This window comes from Amphiura filiformis, chromosome 5, assembly GCF_039555335.1.
Source record: "Amphiura filiformis chromosome 5, Afil_fr2py, whole genome shotgun sequence".
Lineage (NCBI taxonomy): Eukaryota > Metazoa > Echinodermata > Ophiuroidea > Amphilepidida > Amphiuridae > Amphiura > Amphiura filiformis.
The window spans coordinates 44,456,968-44,484,402 of record NC_092632.1 but is presented as its reverse complement, the minus strand read 5'-3'; the positions used below and the strand labels follow the sequence as shown (position 1 = coordinate 44,484,402).

The following is a 27,435-nucleotide window of genomic DNA, read 5'->3' as shown; positions in this document are numbered from 1 at the left end:
CATAACAATTCATGAGATGATTAAATCGCATACCATAAAAATCATTAGTGGATTCCCATGAGATGGCGCAGAATTACTCCACCGAGCTATATACGGAGGGAGTTTCTGCGCATGTGCTTGAAAATCCGACTGTGGATTCCTTGCGTCCACCGTGCGCAGAAAAACTCCACCGTTCTGACTCTAAAAATATATATAATATTTCTTACTTTCTAAGTTTTTTAAACATGTTTTTTAAACATGATGCTTGATGCGAGATGATTAAAGCGTGCGCCGAATATCCGTCAGTGGATTCCCTGCGACCGTGCGCAGAATTACTCCACCGGAGCTATATACGGAGGGGAGTTTCTGCACTCCGTGCGCCGAAAATCCGTCCGTGGATTCCCTGCGACCGCGGCGCAGAATTACTCCACCGAACTATATACGGGGGAGTTTCAGCGCACGCGCCAAAAATCCGTCAGTGGATTCCCTGCGACGGTGCGCAGAATTACTCCACCGGAACTATATACAGAGGGGATTTTCAGTGCACGTGCGCAGAAAATCCGACTGTGGATTCCATGCGTCCACCGTGCGCAGATAATCCACTAACGGAAGTTCTGCGTAGGGGTCGCAGAAGCTCCACTGGTGGATCATGTACATAGGTACATGTTCTGGTTAAAACTATGGTCCCTCGTTGAGATCAATTAATACTATTTTCCTTCGGGGCTGCGCCCCTCAGGAAAATAGTACTAATTGATCTCACCTCGGGCCCATAGTTTTAACCAGAACCTCTCATGGCAGTATATAATTATTTGTATACTATCCACAGTAGATAGCAAGACAGTATATGATTCAATGCCTGATGATCAGCCTGCTGATGATGAATTTCTTTGAACATCGCCCTCATTTTTACAATAATCAATTGTCACACAAGCTGTGTATAGGAAATGTAAAAAAAAATTTATGAAATTTCAGTACGGTACAGTTATAGTTCTGCAATCCTCTATTTTACCTGAGAATACTGGTCGAATAATACTTAGAATGCCAGTCAAAGTAAAGATAAGCTTCTGGTAAGTTGTTCTTTTGTTGCATTGAAGTACTCGGTCGTTTGAGTTGTTAAATAAAGTAATAGCTAATTTTTAATAGCTACATGTAGCTCATATGCATTGGCCATTGTAAGTGACTGATGACATTTTCAAATCAAGTTCACATGTATATCCAGTCTAGACACATCACACTGTGATGTGTCCAGCTAATCGCCAATAATTAGAGGTACTATTTAGTGGTTGCGCGTGCATATCCAACATGGCGTAATCGCTGATTGCTCTGCAAAATTTGCAAGTTTTCTACAGTTTTTAAGAATCTGAAAGCCTTTCCCAGCACTCTTTTGTGGAGAAAACATCTCTGAGGAAACATTTGGCGTACTGATTTAACAACAATATCACCTGCTGTATTGGTAGTGTATGAAATCATCACTGTCACCACCGACTTTTGGCGTTCTGCTGAATTCGGCAACCTTGGTAGCGCTAGCGGTCAATCTGGTAGGAAATCTTGAAATATCTGTCATCCTTGCCTGTGATGAGCCTATCCCACGTACCAAAGCTTTGTTATATGTGCCACCCTCCATCCTACAACTCTCTCCATCCTTCGTTCGTAGTTGTGGTGTCATTGTCAGAATTTGTAATTTGCATCCATGACATTGGTGTACCGCTGAATTCGGTAACCCTGGCAACGATAGTGGTCAACAAATATCTGGTAGGAAATCTTGAAATAGCTGTCATCCCTTGCGTGTGATGAGTCTATCCCATGTACATCCTACCAATCCTTTGTATGTGCATCCCTACCAATACCAATCCTATGTTATGTGTCACCCTCCATCCTACAACTCCCTCCATCCTTCATCGTAGTTGTGTCGTGATGTCATTGTATGTCAGTTGTAATTTACAATGTATAATTTGCATTCATGACATGAGAGTTTTCATCTGTTGTTACTATATTTATGCATCTTCAATGGGCCATAAGTTGATTGGTTTATCACATGTACAATCCATATTTGATATCTTTCTGTTTTGTGAAACCAAAGTGTACCATCATGTGACCAATATACCAGTAGTATGGTCGTTGAAGGTAAAAACAGGTACTACCCGGAAAAAATTGTTAACAAGCTGATTTTTGCACCAGATAAGCAGAATGCATTATAGAACAACATATCCAAAATCCGCAAAAATCCACCATGGGGAATTTATTTTATCCAAGATGGCCGCCAAAATGGCCGCCATGACATATATTTGGCTGTATCTCAGCTTCTGAACCAGATATGATAATGATTTAAGCGTCTTTGAAGAGGTCAGAGAAATCAAATATGTACATATCTAGAACACTGATGTCTTCATTCACACTGGAATCCAAGATGGCTGCCAAAATGGCCGTCACAACATATAATTAGCTGTATCTCAGCTTCTGAAGCAGTTACAATGACGATTTTAGTCTTTTTGAATAAGTCTTGGAGGTCAGAGAATTCAAATATGCAATAATCTACCCGGATAATCTATAACACTGATGTCTTCATTCACACAGAAATCCAAGATGGCTGCCAAAATGGCCTCCACCATATGACCTTACTATAGCTATTGCTTTGTTTCTGAAGCAGATACGACAATGATTGTGCGTGTCTTTGAATTTAGGGGACAAAGAATTCAATGTCTTGCAAACTAATATGGCTAAAGTTAGGCCATTCACAATTAATTCTTAGTTTCCTGTTTCATGGTTGAAAACAAGGGATGAGGCGCAATTTTTAATTATTAATTATCTATTATTTTCTTTATTTCAAAACAAGTGGTCGCAACCTACATCAACCCGTTTTGACAAGGAACATGCATTTAATTATTTTACAATTTTGTTTCATTTTATGTATAAGTAATGGTACAGTTATGTTCTTTGTTTATTCATCATTATAGTTGATATGATCAAAGTCAGAAAGTAGCAAATGGAAGTCATTAAAAGTTATTTTAAAAGAGAAAATCCAAAATATAAATGAAATAATTAAATATTTTGCAATTCTCTACTTTGGACGCGGGCGGGAAACAGGAAACTAAGGATCAATTGTAAAGGGCCTTATACATAATAATTATAGCTCTCGCTATATAATTATACAGGAGATGATTTTAATCTATCTTGGCATATACGTCTAGCCCTCTTCTTTTGTTCCATTATCTATTGTATTTCTTTTGTTCAAAATCTGGTCAACAGTCGATTATATCAAGTAATGTGGACAGGTCAAGATAATTTGGACAGGTCAAGATAATCTTGGTCAGGTCAAGATAATCTTGGTCAGGTCAAGATAATCTTGGTCAGGTCAATAAATTTTGAACAAGAGAAGTACATGTTCATATTTAGAAACACTGGCCACATTATTTGACTTTTGGACATTTCAACAAACTTAAAATGCATCAAAGTTTAATATATTTTACACGATCAGCATAAATTATTATGCAAGTTTATGCATATTAGATTTAAATGAAGATGGTAAACAATACTTGTGTGTATTGAATGACACCAAGAACACCTATATTGAATAATGCAAATTAGTTTGTATTATGTCTTAAAGCCTGTATAATTAGGACGAGGATGTCAATCTACCTTTGTCCCCCCTCTCCCAACTAAAGCAGATTCCGACAAAGTAGGTAACAAAACAAGAGCCATGAGGTCTTACAAATTAAGTTCAACCAAGGATATTTTGCACCTAAAATGCAGCACATTACAGGCCACAAGACTAGATGTAGAAAAACTACAACAATCTCGGCCTAACCCCAACCAAAAAAGGTCGAGGAAGGTACCCAGGAATATGAGTTGATTTGGTTCAGGACATTTGTTCTATAAGTATATTAAAGATAAATATAAATTCTATGGTGTTAAATGAGTTACCGCCATGTCTAGGTAAAACACACCCACTTTGACCTTTGAACTATTTACATATTCATTATTAATATTACGAATATGTATAATCGAGTGGGACATGACCACAAGTGAATTGAATAGAATCTCCGGTTAAAATCAATGCTGTATTGATTTGATTAAATCACATTCAATTGACACAAGATAAGACTCGTAGACTCAAGCTCAGGACACACGGGAAGAATATTACACTGTCTCGGTGTGTTTTTATTTTTGGAAAACCCTAAACTTACACAAAATAATCATATCAGCTTTTCCAGTTTGTCTTTTTGAAAATGAATAAACCATAACAACAAATTCGTTTATTTTGGCTCACCGTATATGTAAGATAAGCGGTTCAAAACAGACCATTACCATAGATAATCGGTGTCTTGTTGAGGTATGGTTAGCATGTTGTCGCTCGGAAGGCTCGACCCCTTCGGGGTCTCGCCTTCTGAGCGACTAACATGCTCACCATGCCTCAACAAGACACCGATTATCTATGGTAATGGTCTGTTTCTCACCCTTTATCTACTACATAGGTTCTGAGGAAATAGGTTTTAGGGGTCACATAATGTTGCTAATTCTGCAAGTATAATCTCCTCAGCATTCTGGATTTTTCTCCCGTACAATCCCCTCATGGTATAACAGCTTACAACAGATTTAAGTCTTGCAAGACGAACATCCGTTACTTCAAAGGATTCCTGGAGGAGAGCTTACACTTGCATCGAACAAATTGAAGCAAGATTTGGGGTGATCAAATCCAAATCTGTCATGACTGGTGTTAATACATGACTGTACGGGGTGCGTCAGAGAGTTTCCAACCCCATTGCTCTTGATCAAAGTCATTGCTTGTGAGCTTAACCCAAAGCATTGCTCACCCCCTGCTCACCCGCTTGCAAATGAATCCAGAGGCTGTGAAAATATGCTGCTCTTACTGTAGGTGGAAGCTTCCGGGCATTAAGAGATACCTTGTTTGAGGATATCCACAGTGATGAACTAGGCAAAGCGTGGACCGTTTAGAGAATCGTCTTGCTTGCCATCACATTAAGATTACAAACAATCTGATTCACCAATTTGTTGAATTTGTTCTACTTTCGCCTCAGGATTGTGCATGATGCATCACCATAGGTATCTGCTGTAATTCCTCTGATTGTTTTTCTTCAACACATTAGTTTTCCCATGGCCAGCTGAGGTGGTGTCACAACTACTTACTGCACGGATGAACAGGAGATGGGATGTCACTACTTCACCAGCTTTGTTAGCAAGGTCTTGAACTCAGTGGTACATCAAAAGTACATTGTCTTGCCTGGCAGATGAAGGATACATGTCACTACAATGTATCAACATATCCAGTACTATTGCACAATGTGCACATTTGCTTCCAAGTATCGAACCAGCAACTAGATGAACTGACTTCTTTGTCATCAGGTTTAACAGCTATAGAGTGTGATCGGAAATTGGGTAACATTTGGTGAAAAAATAGGATTTATTCAAATTTCCATAAAAAATGGTTTTAATTTGGTGGAAAGGATTATATTTTAATAATCTAAAAGAAAAAAGAAAAATTTGTCGCAAATTTTGTGTTTTCCGTGCCGCTAAAGTTGCGTGCATTATTTGTAGCGTGAGGGACGGACACTATGTTGCATTTTTATGAAAATACTTCTCTTAGGAAGAGATTATATGCTATTGTCAATTTTTGTTTACAGATTATTAGTACAACCCTTGCTACAGGAAATATCAATGAGATTTTTAATTGGATGTCTTCCAGAAGATAGGAGGGGTCATGGAAGGTGAACTCTAGAAATTTTGTCCGTCCCTCACAGATAAAAATCCAAAAAAGTTTTTTCTCTGAGAAACATTTCAAGGAATTAAATTAGCATATACCCTATCTATCAATATTAGTGCTCACCTTACTAGAGATAAAGAAACTAAAATTCCCAATCTTTAAATCTAAGAGTTATTAGTCCTTAATTAATGTGAGGGACGGACATGTCCGTCCCTCACACTAACTTATTTTGGATGTACAGGTACCAATGTATGTTGAGTGAAAATATTTTTGTTTACATATCAATAGTGCAACCCCTGCCACATGAAATATCAATGAGATTTTTAATTAGATGTCTTTCAGAAGAGAGTTGGAGGTCATGGAAGGTGAATGCTAGAAATTTTGTCCGTCCCTCACGGATAAAAAACAAAAAGTTGTTTCTCTGAGAAATATTCTAAGGAATTAAAATAGCATACACCCCATCTATCAATATTAGTGCTCACCTTACTAGAGATAAAGAAACTAAAATTACCAATCTTTAAATCTAAGAGTTATTAGTCCTTAACTAATTAAGGGACTGACATGTCCATCCCTCACACCAACTTATTTTGGATGTACAGGTACCAATGTATGTTGAGTGAAAATATTTGGCCACTAAATATTAAACCCTATTCTTCTACCCAGTCAGAGAGTCTGTCTAAAACAAATTCATGCCAATCCCAGAAGGTCATGCTCCCAAACATTTGGAATTGAAGATCCTGTTGCTAAAAAAGAGGGTCTGTCCGTCCCTCACACCAACTTATTAAAATTAATATTATTGTTAATTACTGCTTCTTTATCAGTAAAACTACAATTGGATATTGAAAACAAACAGCATGAAGTAAAACTTCTGTGTAATTTGAAATTAAAAGTGAAATACACACTGAATAAGATATTTAGGCCATCATATGTCCGTCCCTCACAGACAAGCTGTCCGTCCCTCACACAAGTATTTAGCGGGTATAATCATATGATATTTCCACTGAACTTGAATTATTTTGACAACTGCATTTCATTTAGATGTCAAGGATAGCATTAGGGGTGGATTTGGAGAAATCTTGCCAAATTTGAAATTTTGTAACATTTTGTCCGTCCCTCACATAGAAAATGTCCGTCCCTCACATAAACTTTGGACCCGCTTCATAGGCGCCTTGAAAACAAACTGAGTCAAATTTCTTAATTTTTGGAGGAATGGAACATTACTCTTTCATGAAAAGTATATATTGATTAAACATGTGTATAAGTTTCAATAGAAAACTTGAAGATGTAACTAATGGTGGTGATTGCTTATTCTATTGATTTCCGTCCCTCACAGGTGAAAATTTTGTATAGCGAAATAATTGATGCACATGTGGCAACATTTTCATGCATGAAATAACTATTGGTTGAAGGGTTATATATTAACCTAACTTAAAGGAATAAATTTTAACAAGGGTTAATTAAACACAGCAATTAATCTATTGATGTCCGTCCCTCACGTGAGGGACGGATTCCGATCACACTCTATATCATCAACTGTGACAAGAGAGGCTGTTGGGGGCAAACATTCAGAAAAAGCTTGACAATAATTATAAATATAACAGGAGCGTCATTAAAAGAAGTGACCAATTGCAGTCTTTCAGTTGAGCCAAGTCATATGATTTCACGCCTTGTAATTATAGTACAGAGGGAAGACAACATGACTCCATAGTTTGAATATGAATTTGCCACAATTCCCACTTCTCTATTCAAGAAGAATAATGCTATAATGCGTAAACCAGTGAAAGTACAACTAGCAAAGTCCTTCTAAATAGTGTGGAATCCCCTAAGCAAAGAGCGCATCTTATGCATGATCTTGATGGCAGCGCCCATCAGGTTAACTGGAGTAAGAAAGTAACATAAAAAGATGTAGCAATGCAATAATCAACCATCTGTAATCAAGATATGGAAACTGTTGCGTTGTTTTTGATGGCTACGTACAGGGTCCATCAATAACATACCTCATTGCTGGGTCGATATTTGGAAGCCATTGATAGTAGCATGCATCCTAATTAAACCAGAGGATATTATATACATCAAATATCTATGGTGATCCTGAGGCAACAGTAGAACAAATTGGTGAAGCTGGCATCGTATTGTTTGTTATCTTTATATGATGGCAAGGAAGAGGATTCTCTAGCTCTAAACGGACTACTCTTCACCAATTTCATTACTATGGTATCTTCTAACAAGGCATCATTTGAAAGAGCAGCATATTTCCACAGTCTGCGGATTCATTTGCAAGCGGGTGAGTAATGCTCTGGATTAAGGTCACAACCATTGATCTTGATCAAGAGCAATGGGGTTGGAAACTCTCTGACGATGTATTAACATCAGTCATGGCAGATTTGGATGGAGCATCCCAAAGTTTGCTTCAGTTTGTTTGATGTAAGTGTAAACTCTCCTCCAGGAATTCTTGTGGAAGTAGTGGCTGTTAATTATGACGAAAATAGTGACTGAGGGGTTGTAATTACTTGCTTCAGACACTGATACATGGCCAATTGATTATAATTTGATGGGCAACTTCAGCGTTAAAAGAAATAGCACAAAATACAATATGTGACCCCTATTCCCCAGAACCTATTCAAAGATTAAAATCATCTTCAGTAGCTATATAGCGAGACCTAAAGAGCTAATTATGTAAATTTTAGTCATTTTGGTGGCTATCTAGAATTCCGGTGTGAGTGCAGACTTCAGTTGAGCTTTATACAATGTATGTACAAACTTGAATTCTTTGTCCCCTAATTATTCAAAGTCACACAATCATTGTTATATCTGCTTCAGATGCAAAGCTATAGCTATAACACTAATAATGTCATATGGTGGTGGCCATTTTGGCAGCCATTTTGGATTCTGGTGTGAATGTAGACATCAGTGTTTTAGATAATAACATATTTGAATTCTATGACCTCCAAAACCTATTCTAAAACACTAAAATCGTAATCAAATCTGCTTCAGAAGCTGAGATACAACTAATTATATGTCGAGGCGACCATTTTGGCGGCCATCTTGGATTCCAGTGTGAATGAAGATATCAGTGTTATAGATATGTACAAATTTGAATTCTCTGACTTCTTACACCTATTCAAAGACACTAAAATCATTATCATATATGCTCTAGAAGCTGAGATGCAGCAAATTATATGTTATGGCGGCCATTTTGGCGGCCATCTTGGATAATAAAAATTCCCCATGTCGGATTATTGCGGATTTTGGATATGTTAATCTATAATGCATTCTGATTGTCTGGTGCAAAAATCAGCTTGTTAACAATTTTTTCCGCGTCAAAATGTTCAACGACCATACTACAGTGACTATTCTCGACTATGTAATTATTACCACCATTATTACCAGTACTACTTTAGACTCTGCCTTAATCACTCCAATGATATTGCCAATGACATTCCATCATTACAGCACTGCTGTTCACCCTCGGAGTAGGACTGTTTATGTCCGTGCCCACATTTTGGTCCTTTTTTCAACCATCCAGCAGGCTGGAGATGTGGAGACAAACCCAGGCCCAAGAACACCTAAATATCCATGTGGTGAGTGTAATAAGGCTTGTACGAACTATAAAGGAGCAAAGGCAAGCATATTGTGTGAAGAATGCAACACATATGTCAGCATATCCGAGGCTGTGCTCTCTGCGCTGACAAGATCTGATCTACCTTGGGAATGCTCCAAATGCGGCCTCCCAAATCTATCAGCTAGCCTCTTTGACTCCATCGTCATTGGCAGTGACTCTGGGAATAGTGAAAACAGCCACAATAGCTCTGTGAGTAGTACTACAAGTTGTAGCTCCCTAAATCCAGGCTCTCCAAAAGCGCAGTCATCCCCATCAAGACCGCCCAGCACAAACAGTAAAAGAACAACAAACTTCCGCACGCTGACAATCAACTTTCAGAGTATCTATGGCAAGAGAGTGGAATTCTGGAGCCTTATCGAAGCTGTGAAGCCAGACATTATCTATGGGTGTGAGACTTGGTTAACACCTGATATCAGCCAAGGTGAAATATTCCCACCTACATATAACGTCTACAGGAAAGATCGGAAAGACGGCTACGGAGGAGTCTTGCTTGCAGTGCATGTTAGTCTTACCAGTTACCAGATCAATATCAACACCGATGCTGAATTTATTGCTGCCAAAATCATAAACGGGAAGCAAGGCATTGTTGTAGGAGCCCTGTATCGCACTCCAATGTCTGTATTACAAATCCTGGAACACCAGTGTGGATTGGCGGTGATGCAAACCTACCGGATATCGATTGGACAACAGACCAAATCGTCGGTCATCAGTACCCGAAAGCAATAAATGAACAATTCCTGCAAATGCTGGCACGCACCGGGTTGGATCAGATCGTTGATTTCCCCACGCTTCTTGGACAATACTCTGGATGTTGTACTGACAAACAGACCCACATTGGCAAACCGTTGTGAGGGGATGCCCGGGCTAGGTGATCATGACATCGTCTTTTTGGACATGAACTCACAAGTTAAGAGAAAGAAGCCCATACGGCACAAGATCTACCTATGGAAACAAGCTGACTTCACTAACATAAGGACGGAAACCGACCAGTGGGCTCAGGAGTTTGTGAACACCAACTCTACCAGTACACCTGTGGAAACACTAGCTGATGAATTACAGAAACATCTGGACACTATACTGAAAGAACATGTGCCCACCAAATTCAGCAGCACACGGTTCAATCAACCCTGGCTTAACACTACTACAAAAAGATCATGTAGAAGAAAGGCCAGAGCATACAAGAAGGCGAGGAAGACTAAGAAAGATTGTGACTGGCTCCGTTTTAGACGCCTCAAAAGGAGACTCAAACAGCATGTCGTCAGGCCTACAACAACTACCTGACGAACATAGTCTGCAGCGAACCTGGAGGAAGCAAAAGGCTTGGCTCTCTGATTAAGTCCAAACGATGCGATAGGACCGGTGTATCTCCACTCAAAGATGGTAACTTTCTCCACTGCGACCCGAAAAAGCAGGCAAACATCCTTAACCACCAATTTGCTGATGTCTTTACTGATGACAGTTCCGCAGAGCTGCCCAACCTAGGACCAGCCCCATGTGCATCTATAACCAAGATCGAAGTAAATTGCCATGGTGTAGCTAAGCTGCTGCGAAACTTGACACCGCAGAAGGCATCTGGACCAGATGGGGTCCCAGCAAGGCTACTTAAGGAAGTTGCAGAGGAAATAGCACCAGCTGTGACACTCCTATACCAGGCCACCTTAGATCAAGGCACCATCCCCTCAACATGGAAGGAGGCTATGATAGTCCCAATATTCAAGAAGGGTGACAGGTCATCAGCTGCAAACTACCGGCCGATATCCCTGACCAATATTCTTTGCAAGCTGTGTGAGCACATCGTGAACTGCGCAATCATGGACCATCTAACAGCGTACAACATAATTACTGATGCACAACACGGCTTCAGAAAGAAGAGGTCTTGTGACACCCAGCTGATTCTGACACTGCACGGACTTAATTCTGCTCGACTTCGCTAAGGCATTTGACAAAGTCTCTCACCGTTTGTTACTACACAAGCTAGAACACTACGGAGTCCATGGAAACATCTTAAAATGGATCAAAGACTTTCTCAGCCAACGCACACAGAAGGTTGTAGTCGAAGGTCAAATCAGTGAAGAGGCTAAAGTCACATCTGGTGTCCCCCAAGGCAGCGTCCTGGGACCTCTGCTGTTCACAATTTTCATCAATGACTTGCCAGATTGTGTGGAGAAATCAACAACAAGGATGTTTGCAGACGACTGCGTGCTGTACAGAAAGATCACCTCAACTAATGATTCTCAACTTCTTCAAAGAGACTTGGACGCCCTTCAGCAGTGGGAACAAACCTGGCTGATGAAATTCAACGCCTCAAAGTGCCAAGTCTTGAGAGTGACCTGTAAACGCAAACCAATAACTGCCAACTACAACATCCATGGTCAAGTGCTCGAAGAAGTAGACTCTGCCAAGTATTTGGGAGTGCACCTGGACAGCAAACTAAACTTCAACAACCATGTCGACGTAACAACAAAGAAAGCTAAGGGAACTCGTGCATTTCTATCCCGCAACTTCAGCAAGTGCAGCCGTAAGATCAAAGAGGCAGCTTTCATGACATACGTTCGACCTATAGTAGAGTATGCTGCAGCGGCGTGGGACCCGCACACTCAACGAAACATACAGAAGGTGGAACAGGTGCAAAGAGGTGGTGTAAGATTCGTCTTGAATAACTATGATCGTAAAGCAAGCGTCACAAGCATGATAAAAGATCTCCAATGGCCAACCTTGCAAAGTAGAAGAACTCAGACCAGACTATCAATGCTCTACCAGATCCGCTTTAGCCTCGTCGACATAAACTGGGCAAACTACCTAGTGCAGTCTACATCCCGCACCCGTGGACACAGTAGCCGCTTCCAGACGCATCACTGCAGCTCACAAGTTTTCCTGTCATCTTTCTTTCCGAGAACTTCAAGAGACTGGAATTCGATCTCTCCAACTGGAGCCTGCTCAACTGCCATCCCTCAATGCCTTCAAAGCGGCATTGAAGGGCAGCCTCAACTAGACAGCACGCAACAAAGCTTTTTAACTGCACCCACTTGTATATAACTGCACCTGATATTAGAGACTGCATCCATGAGGACGTGCGTGTGCTACCACTTGCAGTGTGAAATCTTCAGTACCTGAAGTCTACACTTTATAGGAAGAAGAAGAAACTCGTTTATACAGTCGATATACTTCGAGGACGGCCTGTCAATTTTAGCTTCCTGACAACACTCTTCTACGTAACTTATTATACGACTACGTCGAACAACTGCATACATGCACAGCGTACGGACCAATATATTTTTGTAAATATTTTAGGCCTATAACAAAATGTATATTTTCGTACAATTGTACAACTATCGTTTCTACCCTATGACCTATAAATGTTACCTGTTATCAAAGTGTCTGCAAAAGACTGGTCATCGCAAGTTTTTTTGATGTTGAAAAGTAACGATATTCACGCAGGGTCAGGCCGAAAACCTTACCTCGATCGTAAAATCCAGCCCATGCATGTCATAAATAATTCATTATTGCATTGTGTAAATGTCACTGATTGTGTCCACATATTGTTATTGCACCTGTTAAAGCAGAAGTCATGCTGAATTTATACTCGATCGCTGGATCACCATGTGAATTCGCCTATTTAAAAAAAAAAACCTCTACGACCAGGTTGTTAAGCATCGAGCACGCTGACTGGCTTAGCAATTATCAAAGTAGTTTTGTAAACCAATCAGGTTAGACGTACTTTACTGGCGGGTCACATTAATTCATACCGTAAAAGGCCGTTGCCTTCATTGATTGGCTTACGATTGCGATGAATGGTGTTTGCAACCAATCACAAAACGGGTTACAAATAAATAAGGCACCCATCAGAAATTTTGTACACGTCCATGATGACATCATGCCACGAGCTAGCCGGAGGCTTCGCTTTTCTGCTAGCTTTAAAAGCGAGCAAGTGGTGTAAAGTCAGTTTCACACCTGTGATTTATGGAGCATATCATAAAATCTCTGAGCACATCCACAGCGCATTTGACAGATAAAAATGACATTTGCAATTCTGAGCAACGGGATTCCATGAAATCAATGAAGATTATGTAAGTTATTCTACAGGATCGGTAATAATTAACAGCTGGTCTGCTGTATTTGAAGTGCATATTGAAGTTTGTGACTTCGTACGTTATGTGCAATAGATATTACAGGAAGCTTAAATTGGCACGCTTTCCTGCAATTTGTCTGTCGCTTACGAAAGTTATTTGGAGTTCAGGGCACGTCACACCGAGTGTGCAGTGACCTCGCTGGGCATAGTAACTTATGAAACTACAAACTCACTAACTTCAACTTGTACTACTCACATTAAAATAAAACAAATAATAATTTATTACCGATCCTGCAGAATAACTTACATATATTGTCAATTTCATGGAATCCCATTGCTGAGAATCGCAAATTTCACAAAGAAATGCCAGATGCGCTTTATACCACTTGCTCGCTTTTTGCAGAGAAGCGAAGCCACATGGCACCGGGGCGTAACGTCATGGACGTGTGCAAAATTTCCAACAGGCACCATAACCCATCTTGTGATTGGTTGCAAAAACTGTTCATCGCAATCGTAAGCCAATCAATGAATGCGACAGCCTTTTACGGTATTAAGCAATGTGACCCCGCCAGCAAAGTACATATCTAACCTGATTGGTTTACAAAACTACTTGGACAATTCTAAGCCAGTCAGCATGCTTGATGCTTTTAAGGCTTAATGTACGATCTTTTTAAATTTTTAGATTTTTCTTTTTTTCTTCCAAAATGATAATATGCAATCATTATGAAAGTTCGCAATACATTTGGACGCGAAAAACATTGGGAATTTGCAAAGAAACAACATCATAAACTTCACCTCTATCACTCGAAACATCTTGCACTATTTGGATTAGGACAGCGAGTGCGGCCTCAGTTAGTCTTCTATGCAGATAGTTTGGTTATGCTCCCTCCACATGTGGAAGGAGCGTAACCAAACTAGTTTTGTAGGAGACTACGGTTTGCGATCGTGGCCGACATAAAATCATAATCTAAAAAATTATGATTTTATGTCGGACCAACAGAAAATCATCCCGTTGTACTACAAATAGGGCAAATTTGACAGTTTGCTCATAGATTTTAAGTTAGAACATGTGTAAGTATTACAAATATGCCAAAAATCGGGTTTGAAAAAATAAAGGTAAATTCTGAAAAAGATCGTACATTAAGGCTTTAACAACCTGGAGGTTTTTCGAGAGGCGATCAAGTATAAATTCAGCTTGACAAATGCTTATGCAGGTGCAATAACAATACATGGACACAATCACTGACATTACGCAAGTCTTGGGATCCCGGGCTTGGGATGTAACTAATACACATAATCAAGTTAGTACCCTGAAGGCTGTGCAAACTCATCAATTTTCAATCCCTGTTGTTTTGTTGGAGCAATGACAAAAGACATTGATTTATTGAAATGTACATACATGTATACTTAATGAGTGCAAATGAGTTGGAAATTTATAATAGGTTGAGTGGAGTCGCAGTCCAAATGTCAATTAATGGAAATTACAAATAATTATACATCATAAAAATGTGGCCATGCTAATCAAAGATTTTAATCTCATTTTTTGTTTGTTTACAGAGGTGGATGAGGGTACAGACCAAAGGTAAGTTTAACTTGGTGCACCTTGAGAGTTTGTCATGTTTTACATTGCCGGCATCGTAATTGTTTTTTAGCTTTAAAAATGACTATTGTTATTTCACTCCAGAAAATTGATTTCAATTCTATTCAAATTCAATTCTTTCTATACCTGGAGTCTTCCTATTCAATTCCAATTCAATCCACCTTGCTTTAGAATTAATTCAATTTGATTCCAATTCAATTTGTCAATTTCAAAATCATTTCAATTCAATTCCAATCCAATGCAGTGAAATTAACAGCTAATCCATTTCAATTCAATTCTGAGCATTCATTTCAATTCCAATTCATTCTTCATCACTCAACTTGATTATAATTCCAATCCAATTCAATTCTTCATTGCTCACGATGATTTCAATTCCAATCCAATTCAATTCATGCCCAAGCCCACTCATTTCGATTCCAATTCAATTCCAATGCATTGAAATGAAAATCGCCCAAATTTCATTTCAATTCAATTCGATTTCAATGCATTGAATTAACATTAAAAATGACCCATAGGAAAATGTCAATAGTATTCACAACCTGTTTGAGAAGTTAGCACCTTACCAGGTGACTGCACTAACTATTGAAGCCATTGATCTTCAAAGCATTTGAAATCTTGTAAAAATCACTTGAATGTAAAAAGCCCCTTAAACATTTTTACTCAAAAAAGTGGAATAGTATGTAGTGAATTTTGTCTTCAATGTTTGCATATTTTTGGTACATTTAACATAAATTGGGAAAAAGTAGACAATTTTGCTGGAATGCTGGATGTTTACTTTTGTACAGGGCGATTTTACGAAAGGTCATAGTTCAAATCTGCCTCCAGAAGACATGATGTGTGCATAAAGCACAAAAGAAATCCCCAGTTGAAGTAATATTGATTGACTCATTTGCTTTATACATGTTCCATGCATCACATCTTCTGGAGTGGAGGCAGGTTTGAACTGTTGACCTTTCATGAAATTGTTACTTTAAAAAAGTTACAGCAAAAATAAAGTTTAAATGTGCATCCTTAAAGTCCAATTTTGTTCATAAACATGTTGGACATGGGTTAAAAGGGGTTCTTGTAAAAGGTGATCAACATCTCATCTTAGTACTGAAAGTCCTTGAAAGGGTGTCAAATTTGCTGTATACCTTACTTAACCCACATAATGATTCATACCCTCCGGGATCAAATGGTAGTGTCAATCCTATGCAGAAAGGGTATAACAATCTATAAAAGTTCCACCTGGAAAGGGTATGAAATTGAAATTGGTTCCCTTGTATGATTTGTATCATCTTTGGATCCTACAAAAGGGGTCTTTTTCACCATTTTTACTCCCCCAAGTGTCACTTTTGGCACATATCTGAGAATGGTAACCTAATCAAGATTCAAGGCCATTTCCCCCATCTTGTGTTCTGTAAAGTTTTGATGAAGTTAAATGCATGTTCATGGCAAATGTGTTACTAACAGCAGTCTCTCCTAAATCTATATATTGATCGGATAATTTCAAGAGATAGGTATATGCACTAATAATGATGATAATTTCTTTCTGAAAATGACCACTTTTTTCATATTGTTGTTGTTATGACAGTACCAGAAGCTTCGCACTCAACTTGATGATGAATTTCAGGATGAAGTTGTTTGCGTAAGTTGAACATACCGTAAAGTGAGAGTGTTCAAGTATTGATGCCATTTATATATGTATCATACAAAATATAGGAGTGTTATATTTTTAAAATTAAACAATTAGGCCTTCTAAGCTTGGATTTGAAAATTGAACATAATTTGTAAGTTTCTTCTATATCTACTGAGCAGATTCAGGATTTGAATTTAAGGGGAATAAAGTAATCTTTCTTCCTTTATTTCCATGTCTTCTCTTTTTTTTGTCTTTTTCTCAATATTTCAGAATTCTTTGGGGCATGCACCATATTTTTCATATGTGTATCCATCCCTGATCTATATCAGAACACACAAGAGGGCTTCATAGTCACAACACTGCTAATTGAATATCATAATCCTGAATAATTGCTCCACAATTGAGTCTCGCAGAGTGATGTACATTACACATGATATTGAGAATGACAAATACATGGCCCAAGTGTCAGATTATTCTCACCTTACAAATACAACACCCACTCCCACCGGCATGGTTCAAATTACTTCCCCTAACACACACCCAACTTGCACTTTGTAGAAATTTTGGAAAATCTTATATTTTTTGTTGTTGCAAATATATACATCTGGGAAAACATATTGACTGCTCAATGCCAGAAGTTGGTAAGGACAATAGCTGCTCTGTGAACATTTGGCACTTAACACACAGTATATTGTACTCATCTTACACATGGTAGCTACACATGGCAGCTATTGCACTTACCCACTTCTGGCACTGAGCAGTCAATATCTGGTGGCTAGTTCGTCCACATACTTGTTTTACTTTTGATTGTTTCTAATATGCATTTCATCAAATGCCATAATTTCATTCACCAATATTTTCACATTGTATAGGAAGGCGTTGGTATTCCAGGTACTACTGGTTGGTTTGAAGTAGAAGTCAATGGAAAGCTTGTCCATTCTAAAAAGGTAACTTAAACAGTTTGATGTGTTTAAAACATGACAGCCGGTTTCATTCTTCATCAGTAGGCACTTATAATTAAAGACTGAGATAAAAAGAATTTATTGCATCTGACGTCATCTGTCAATCAAACTCGAGCACGGTTTGTTTACAAATGTCGTGATGATGACTTGCTGAACACGGCGATATAACCGGTCGCCTTATTGTTAATTTTGCACTTTCAAACATGCAAACCATTTCAAAAGTCAGGTCTTTATAGTAGGAAACTTTCTTTGGCGAAGGCACCATGTCAACAATGCCTAGAAAAGCTGCTTTTTGCCTTGTAAAAGTACGTAATTTTTCGCCATTTGCTGCTGTTCCTTTTCTCCGATCAGCACCAGATAGATCGGTCTTCCTTTTGCGCGCTATTAACCTGTGTTAACCAATCATGGATCGTAATTGACAGTGACATCAGACGCGATAAATTCTTTTTATCTCTGTCTTTAATTATAGGGACTGAGCAATTAATGAGACAGGGGGGTAAAATTTACAAACTGCCTGCCAAAAATTGATTGCCACTCCTCTTGGCCCACCAAAAATTGCTTGCCCCCCCCCATCTTGGCCTGCCAAAAACATTTGCCTCCCCCTTGCACTTGCCAAATGTTTATACTGCGCCAATAAAGTATCCTTACACTTGGAAAAATAATCACAATTTCCAAACTGAACAATATTGGGGTAAATTTGTTTTTTTAATAGATGCAGTATCTAATCTTGCACATTATGACACCACATTGAATCCAATGTGACTTCAAGAAGCAAAGTTACAAGCATTTGATTAGACGAAGGTCCAGTTTTAAAAGTGACAAACTGCCCTATTCAAAACTCCACAGATTAGAAATCTGGTTTGAGAGTGGTGAATGGCTAATTTATGCGTTTGGAGAAAAGGAACAAACGAAAACTGAAACCAAAGAACTGACAAATTAAATGAAAGTTATGAAAAGTGCAGAGAAGCAAAACTGAAATAAAACTGCTTTAAATAACGCTTCATTGAAGAAACTGTGTTGTCTCTTTGTTTCGCTTTGTTGGAATCTTTTTTAGCGCCTTTGTATAGGCCAGTTTGTCACTTTTAAAACTGGACCTTCGTCTATTCAATTGCTTGTAACTTTACTTCTTGAAGTCACATTGGATTCAATGTGGTGTCATAATGTGCAGGATTAGAGAGTGCATCCATTAAAAAAAACAAATTTACCCCAATATTGTTCAGTTTGGAAATTGTGATTATTTTTGCGAGTGTAAGGATACTTTATTGGCGCAGTATATATCAGGATGCTAAACCACACATTTACCTATTTCATTCATCCCATATGCTTTGTTTCTTTAAGAATGGAGATGGTCACATTAACACTCGAGAGAAGTTGGATAAAGTCATTAGAGCAGTAGAAGAAGCTTTGAAATAATTCTGATGATCTGTAAATGTTGCACATCAAACTGAAGGTAGGTTGGATTGTTGTATACAAATAATAACTAATGAGCCACCTGCAAGTGACTTGTGATTTTAATCATTTTAATTAAAATTCTATGCAGCTGGGCAGAACAAATCCAATCATATTTATGAGACATCAAAGTTTACAAGGTCAAAATTCAAGATCATCTAAAATTGTTGGATCCTCATGAAATTTGTTGTAGTGGAAATAACAATGCATTCAATGCCAAACTGTTACAAAGTCATTTAAGGTCATCTGAGGTCAAATAAGTAAAAATTGTTGGATTTTCATGAAACTTAGTGAAACTGACTATAGTTAAGTTTTATTCTAACTATAGTGTCTCCAGAAACAGCCTATTGTTCCCCCGGGATTGTTCCTTTGTACTAACTAAATTGTTTCCAGGGTTCAGTACAATCCTGTGAGGGTTTTTTGAAGTTTTAGTTGCTCTTTTGTTTGTTGGCATACATTTAATTCTAAAATGTTCTCATTTACAGATAAATGATCCAATTGGCTCTGGCAGGTTAGCCCTTTGAATGACGGAGTTGGCCTAAACATGGCACCACCATGCGGCTAGTTACCCGATGAACCCGAGGGAAACCAGTTAGAACCAATCAGCTGATTTACTTCATGATTAATAATATTGCCTTTGTAATATAGTAATAAATAGTTATACACAGATGGAAATCTACTTGTAAGGCACTGTTCATGTAAATGTAGAGGTGGAATTATAGCAGGCTGTTCAATAATTATGTGCCCCATGGGAGGGTAAAATTAGGGAAAGGACAAGATATTTTTGGCGGGCCAAAGGGTAATAATCAGCACACCATTTTAGGGCATGGTTCTTATAATCAAAGAATCAAACATTTCTTGCTCTCAATGATTGTATTATCTTTTTTGATATTCTGATAATCTTAAGGTTTCAAAATTGGGTTCTAAATATCTTATGGTACATCGGTGGAGGCAAGCATGCAGTAAGGATGGTTGGGGGCAGTTTTGCAACTCCAAGTGGGTAAGCTAGGCGGCAAGCAATTTTAGCATGCTGTTCAGAAATTTTACCCTCACCCAGGGTACATAATTATTGCACAGCGCCAGAATATCCATAATGTTTATCCAATTCCTCACAATCCTGGGTGATAACTAACATTTATGACATATTATAAGTCCTTTTACCCCATTGTAAGTCCGAACCTATTATTGCAACGCTAATGCTGGTTTCATACTGTGATGCTGTTTTCCGCTCATCAGCAGCTTGATTTTTCATCATTTAATTTCCAATTTTCTGCAAGCGACATACCGCTCAGCAGTAGCAGCATGACTCTGTAAGTGAGTGTTGTCGCTCTGCGCTCACTGGCCAATAATCATATCCAGTATCCAGTGCCATACGTCAGAGTAGCAATGCTCCCGAGCCGGCAATTTGCGACTTTGGGCAAACGACTGAGTGTTCGATATATCGGATTGCTGCTGGTCACCACTGGCACTGATATTGCTGGCCTGAGTGTATAGTATGTGTACTGATATCAAAATCATCATCAGAGTGGCAAAGCAGCAAGCAGCAGGACAGTATGAAAACAATGTGGTAAATTCGTTGAAAGAATTACAATAAGTTTGGGAGTTAGGACTTACAGTCTATCATAAATGTTAGTGGAATGCACCCCCGGGAATGCACCATGACCATCACTGATCCATAGCTCACCATCAAATACCATAAACATTAAGCCTGATGGCGCTTATGGACCCCTTGACATAACTGGAATTTTAGACACAAACTAAAAGTGCCCTCCCATAAAAATTCCATTAGTTAATAAGAGCATGTACCCTTAATTCTTATTGGGATTTTTAGAGGAGGAAGCTCTCTATTTGTACATGAAATTTACCCCAAGGTCCCATTAGGCAAACGTTTATGGTTGATAACTTAATCTGGAAGTACAGATTTATGAGAGATGACACCCCAGTGGCCAATCTGAGTTTAAACATGACTGTAAACACTGGGTGCCAACATTTTGTGACCTCTTCCTGTAAAGCATGATTTTTCGCGGTATTAAAATTTCGCATTTTGGAGAGAACCCATGTTTTTGTAACATAAAATTTCTGTGAATTTGTACACTTCCTTTAAGATCTATAGGAAGAAAAAATATTATGTTCTGCATGAAAAGTTTGCGAATTAACTTCACTCGCGAAATTCAAGAAATATTTATGAACACAAACATTTCATGCTTTACCGTATTTATGCAAATTTGAAAAGTCACAAAACTACTGCTCAACAGAATATCTTTAAAAGTACATCCATATATTTTTGATAAAGTTATTTATCCTCAGTATAACTTGCTGTCTAAACTGTATTGAAATATGTATTTAAAAAACCAGTAAGTTGATAAGGATGGAAAAAGGTGGTTGGAAAAATGTGACCAAATTTAACCAAGTTTTAAATGGAATTAGAAAATGCAAATTACTTAGAAGCTATAGCATGTTTTCTAATCCATAAAGCAATATTGTAAGTGTTCTCAGGTTAAAGCCATCATTTTTTCCGCTTATAATTAAGATTTTTGCACAATTATTTTAATGTACTTTGATGCATCAAACAAGGTCAAATTTGCTGTATTTGTGACCAAATCTGTGATTTTTTTCATTTTCAAAATGAAAAGGGAACTTATCTAATAGTGAAAACTAATTAATATTATTTTATGATTTTGTAAACAAAACAAAAAGTTGTCAGAAATCTTACAAAATTGATGTAACTGATAATGGTTATAAATGGTCTCAAATTATGCAAATTTAATGTTTATGGGAACAAAATTAGTTCGGTCACATATTAGAATCTTTTGTATAATAGCTATTAGCTTTGCAATTCTCATATTTGGAGAACTGTTCTTGCACTCAACTCAAATTGTTTCAGTAAAATTTGGTGACTTTATTTATATGATATGTTGTACCTGTTATAAGTGATAAAGTAATAGTATTTTATACATCTCACACAAGTCACAACTCAAGTATTTGTCATAGGTGTCATTAGCATAATGTAAAACAAAAATCTGAAAAAGAAAAGAAAATGCCTGCATAGAGCTTGACAAAAAAGGCTCTATTAGGCTAAAATACCAAGTTTATATCCTGTAGGCAGTGTGCATTTTATTTTTTGGAGGTATTGTGTTTTTTCATTACCAGTAAAATTGTTTGTTTCATGCTAAAAAACAACAACAACATACAATAACAACAACAACAACAGCAAAAAACACTTAAAATACAAAATCAATAAAAATTAACCCTCAGTGGTACAAACTTATAATTTTTATATCAATCTTATTTTATAAATGACTTGACCATCAATATGTGCATTGTGCAATTTGAGGCATATTTTTGAATAAATCCTGATCTACAAATTATTCTAAAATAAGCATTTTGGTTTTCAAGCCACCTATACAGGAAACAAACATGTTTATGTTGGTCTTAAATTGTTTTAATGATTGCAGCTGGACCTTATGAAATAGCTGAAACTGAAATATTAGTATGTTATATTTTTTTTGGTGTTGTATTCCTTTTGAATGAGTACAAACAGATTTTATCTTGATTATGTTAGAAATATTATTAGGAGGGTCGATCATTTTGTGCCTATAATCATGACACCAATATCATGTGCACTTACATTATGTCTTGGACTTTCACTTGCTCAACTGTAAACAAATAGAATTACTTTACAAACTTGGGATAGGGCAGGGAATCGAGCCAGCGACCGCTGTATGCCAACAAGAACCTACCACTACTACACCAGTGAGGTTGCAAATTTAATCTAATTTAATTATGGTACTCACATATTGTTTTTTAAATATCGGTTCATAGAACACTAGCCACCTGGCACCCATCTCTATTGGCAACAAATAAAAGTTATTGGTCACAAAATGGACAAAAATTGCACAGAAATATCACTTTAAGGTTAAAGGTCCGTTGATACGGTGCGTTGCATTGCCGATATATGGATTACTTTTTGCCGTAACTCAACGCATTTCCAAGTTAAAATGTATTCAATTTTATTGTGATACCGCAATTCAGTATTTTGCAGTATGATGCAGTGCGGCAATGTACTGCAAAGCAATTGCAGCACAGTATGAACGGACCTTTAGGCAGCTAGGTTTAGGCAGCTACCTAGCTGCAAGTGTCGGAAACATTGTAAAATTGTAAGCCAGTCATGTTTGCCAGCTTTTAATGTTAAGTGACATGGGCCTGACACTTACTAAAACTTAAAGCCATATTATGATATTATAACATTTGCTGAGGAGAACGCCCTCAAAAATTGTTTAAATTCTGGTTTTTACACGATTATAATGTACTTAAGTCAATAAAGATACTTAGTACTCTGCAAAAATCAAGACTTTAGGTGCTGTAGTTTTGTCAAAATCCGGGATACACATACACACACACCCCGTATTACAACCGTAGGAGTAACATGCATGGGCGCTAGTAGTAAATTCCAATTTTCTATGCTTTACCTCACTTGTTCGGCTCAAAATTAAAAGGGACATATCTGACAGTAAAAGCTAACATTTTATGGAAAATAAATACTAATCTATTTTTACAGAAATGTTACAATATGGCTTTAAAAGAAACACATATTGTAAAGACTATATATCATGCTCTTATTTTTAGAATACCATGTGCTATGTTGTGAAATGTGCTGTTAGAATATAATTATAAATGCCAAAGATTAAGAATACAGTAAGATTTACCTCTACATATGGTGCCAGAGTATTTTACAATGCATGTTTCCAGCCAGAACAGAATCCCGGAACAGAATTTCATCGAACTGAAATTGTGTTGTTCCAAAAATGAAGTATTGTTCCAAAAATGAAGTGTAGTCATGTACTGGTAGAGGAGAAAGTAGAAGCTTACAAACTATGCATAAGGAAATAAAGAAAACACCCTGTTCTATGGATGGATGGTCCTCTCAAGTTAGAGTCAGTCGGTCAGGCATTTTTTATTAATTATTTTTCACTCGCTTTGCTCACATTTTACATTATTACAGCAAAATATTAAATGTCTCCAAAATGCTAATCTCTGTTGATCAGGGGGTCAGGCCTATATAGAACAGTGCGTTTTTGTCGCCTAAACAAAGTTCTCTCTTGAGTCATTAAGTGCAAATAAGTGCAAACTGTAATAAGCGCAAGCCTCACTTTAGATAAAACTAGAGCCTACATTTTCATTTTATAATGAGCAATTAAGGTGGCTGTGTACTCTCAGACATGCATGTAGTAAAAGTGCAATAACTTTGTAATTATTTGCGCAAAACATATAAAAGTATACATTTTTATGAAGGCAAGACATCAATAAATCTTAATACAAATACAGATTTGGGGTAAAAACAACAATTTTGAAGAAAATCACAAAAAGTGAGTTTTTGGCAATATTTGTTAGGTACATCATAACAAAAAAACACTCTTTCCAAAATATTTTATTTTGTTTTTAGCTCAATCTTGAGGCTCCATTCCAAAAACGGTTTTTATTTTTTGATATTGGCCTTATTTTTTGAGATATTGACCATATAAGGCATCAAAATGAACTTTTAAAATTCAAAAACGCCTATTTGCACAAAATGATGCCCAAAATCGGAAATAGACCAAAATATAAAAAATGAGAAAACCGTTTCTTGAGTCGATCATGCTTTTTACGATGATCATATTTGCTTACCTATAGATGCTGTATTTATTGAGTTATCGTGTACCTAAATCGTCATTTTACCGAGAAAATGAACATTGAAATAATGGCCGTTGAAGTTAAAAGTGGTCACATTTTGCACTTTCATCGAATCTCACAGGAGAATGCGACAGTTTTCGCTTTTGAAACTTATATTACGTGAACATCGGGTAAATCCACAGCCCCTTGAGAAGTTTGAGCGAAATCCATTCATAACTTGATATTTAAATCGGGGAAAGAACTTGAAAAACCCACATTTTATCAGCTAAAACGGAGCCATTTGACCACTAGGTTTTGTGAAATCAGTGCTTCCGTGGTGTTTCCATCAGATGCGCCACGCATGTAGATAAGCGTTATGCGTATCGTCGCGATTTGTGCGTTAACAAATTGCGCGACACATAACGCGATGAGTTGTTATGGCGTGTACCTTGCTGGTACAACAAAGATTTTCTTTCCTTTTCAATTTCAAACACGAGAAGAATAATAAAATAAAATCCTTAAAATATTGCAGTTGGAGTTTACAAATCTGGATTTTCATTCCTTGTATTTATAAAAAACATAACAAGGTACAAACATATCATAAAAACTCAATTTTGAGAAAGAAACAATGGCTAGAGTACACAGCCGCGTTAACACAGTGTTGCTCATTGTGAGTTATTGTGAATGTTAATTAAGTCAATGAATGAATACAAAGCCGGGATACAAAGTGAGTGCCACTTTTTGTATCATTTTATAATGTTTATTTTTCATCTCAGTTTGTGGTGTGTGTGGACAGTGGCGGGCTGGCGGTGCCAGGAATTTTTTTTGGGGGGTATTGAGGGGCAAGGTGAATGTCAGGGGGGGCGTAAAATCAACCAATTTTATGCAAAATTACCACAAACAGTGAACATTTTGTAATTTTGGGTTTTTACTGGGGGAAGAGTTCTGACTGGGGGGAAATTTTCCCCCCATGCCCCCCGTGGCGCCGCCACTGTGTGTGGAAGGTGGAAGGGCATACATATGTACAGAAGGCCAAATTATCTTTGGTATGAAAATAATATGTCGGCTGCGAAGAGGCCATCGCATGGTGCTTGCGCCTGCCTTGCAGGATGGTGTCTGATGGGGGATGTGCCCACCTCAGATGTTGGAAAATTATGAAGGTCTTATTACACTATTGTTGCTTTCAACAAAAAGTGTACGGGTGTACAAAGGCTACTTTATCTATGAGTGACATTTTATAATTACCATGTTTCCACTTGTGATGTACGCACTAATAGGGTTTTTGACATATCTTCCATTGCTTTAAAATCACACATGTGATTGGGGCATGCAATTTTGGCAGGCCGGGGAGCAATTTACAGAAACGATTAAATGTGCAAAATTTCCTGGCATGTGCAAACTGGGGCAAAGATTTTTTGGCAGCCCAAGAGGAGGGTGGGTGGGGGGGGCAATTTTGACAGGCAGGGGGGCAACTTACTCCACGGGGGGGCTCATAATTATTTCACAGCTTCTTAATATCATGATCTATATTTTCCAATCCTCACTGATTCCTGAAATTAAGTTGACTTCAGTTGCATACTACCATCACTGTTAACTGTTGGAGTGGATTGGAGTCTTAAGAGCCAGGGGTGTGGGGAAGAGATGTTTGGCACACATCCCTGCCTTTTGAACCACCGTAGGCCTGGGAGCTGTGCAATAATTGTTTGACATGCCGAGGAGGGGGGGGGGGAGAAGAAATTTTTGGCAACTGAGAGGGGTAAGCACTTTTTGGCACGCCATTTGAAAATTTTACCTGTGGTGGGGGAGGTAAGGGGCTCATAATTATTGCACAGCCCCTTAGGAACACAACAAAGCCGTATAGGGGTGTGACGGTCCCCATGCCAAGAGGGAGGGCAAGCATGTTTTGGTAGCCTGGGTCATTAAATTGAATGGCCTCGGCGGTCCCCCCCCCCCTTCCCGGCCAAAAATCACTTGCCCCTGCCCCCTCTCAGCATGTCAAATTTGCACATGCCAAATGTTTGAGATCCCAATTTGCAAACCTTAAATCTTATAGGGGTGCAATAATAATGTGTACCCCAGGTGGTGAATAGGGGGGAGCAAAGATTTTTGGCAGGTCAAAAGGGAGACAAGCATTTTTTGGCAGGTCGAAGGGGGGGGTCAAGCAATTTTGCCAGGTCGAAAGGTGGGTGCAAGCGATTTTTGGCACAGATATTTTGGGCACTGTTTCTATATTATGCCCTAAAAAGGTGGGAAAACATTAGGAACATGTTAAAATATGCAAAATTTCCTACTCGCTTCACTCGCAATATATGTTAAGGCTAAATTTTAAAAAAAAGGTTTGTCTCAAAGCTCCTGCGCGCATTATAGTTTATTGACCCGCATTAGTAAAAAAAATTCTTCTGTTTATTTTTTTCCAGAAAAAGTGTAAAATACCTTAGTATACGATCGAAATGCCATTTTTACAATTTTAGACCCGCTGCTCTTAGATTACTTCACTCCAATACAATAGCAGCATCACTTTATTGTTCAATACAAGACTTCATACAGTAGAATAAGACTTTTTGAGGTTTTTTCACAAAAAAAAAAAAAAATTTGGTAAAAAAAAACAAAAACGCATTTCGCATTAGTTTTTCAGAGTTGGAGAGCTTTGAGACAAACCTTTTCTTAAATTTGGCCTAAGACAATTTAAGGTTTTAAATTTGGGTTCCCCAAAATCTTAGTAATAAAAAAAATAAAAAATGCATTTTGCATTAGTTTTTCAGGGTTGG

At 37.9% G+C, this 27,435-nt stretch overlaps 1 long non-coding RNA gene across 1 annotated transcript; it reads left to right on the top strand.

Moving 5' to 3' along the window:
- Positions 1-929: 929 nt before the first annotated feature.
- On the top strand, positions 930-19,641 carry LOC140153200 (uncharacterized). Its single transcript, XR_011859077.1, has 6 exons — positions 930-1,046; positions 14,947-14,971; positions 16,563-16,616; positions 17,480-17,554; positions 18,908-19,019; positions 19,504-19,641. It is a non-coding gene; the product is annotated as an uncharacterized lncRNA (long non-coding RNA).
- The last annotated feature ends 7,794 nt before the right edge of the window (positions 19,642-27,435 follow it).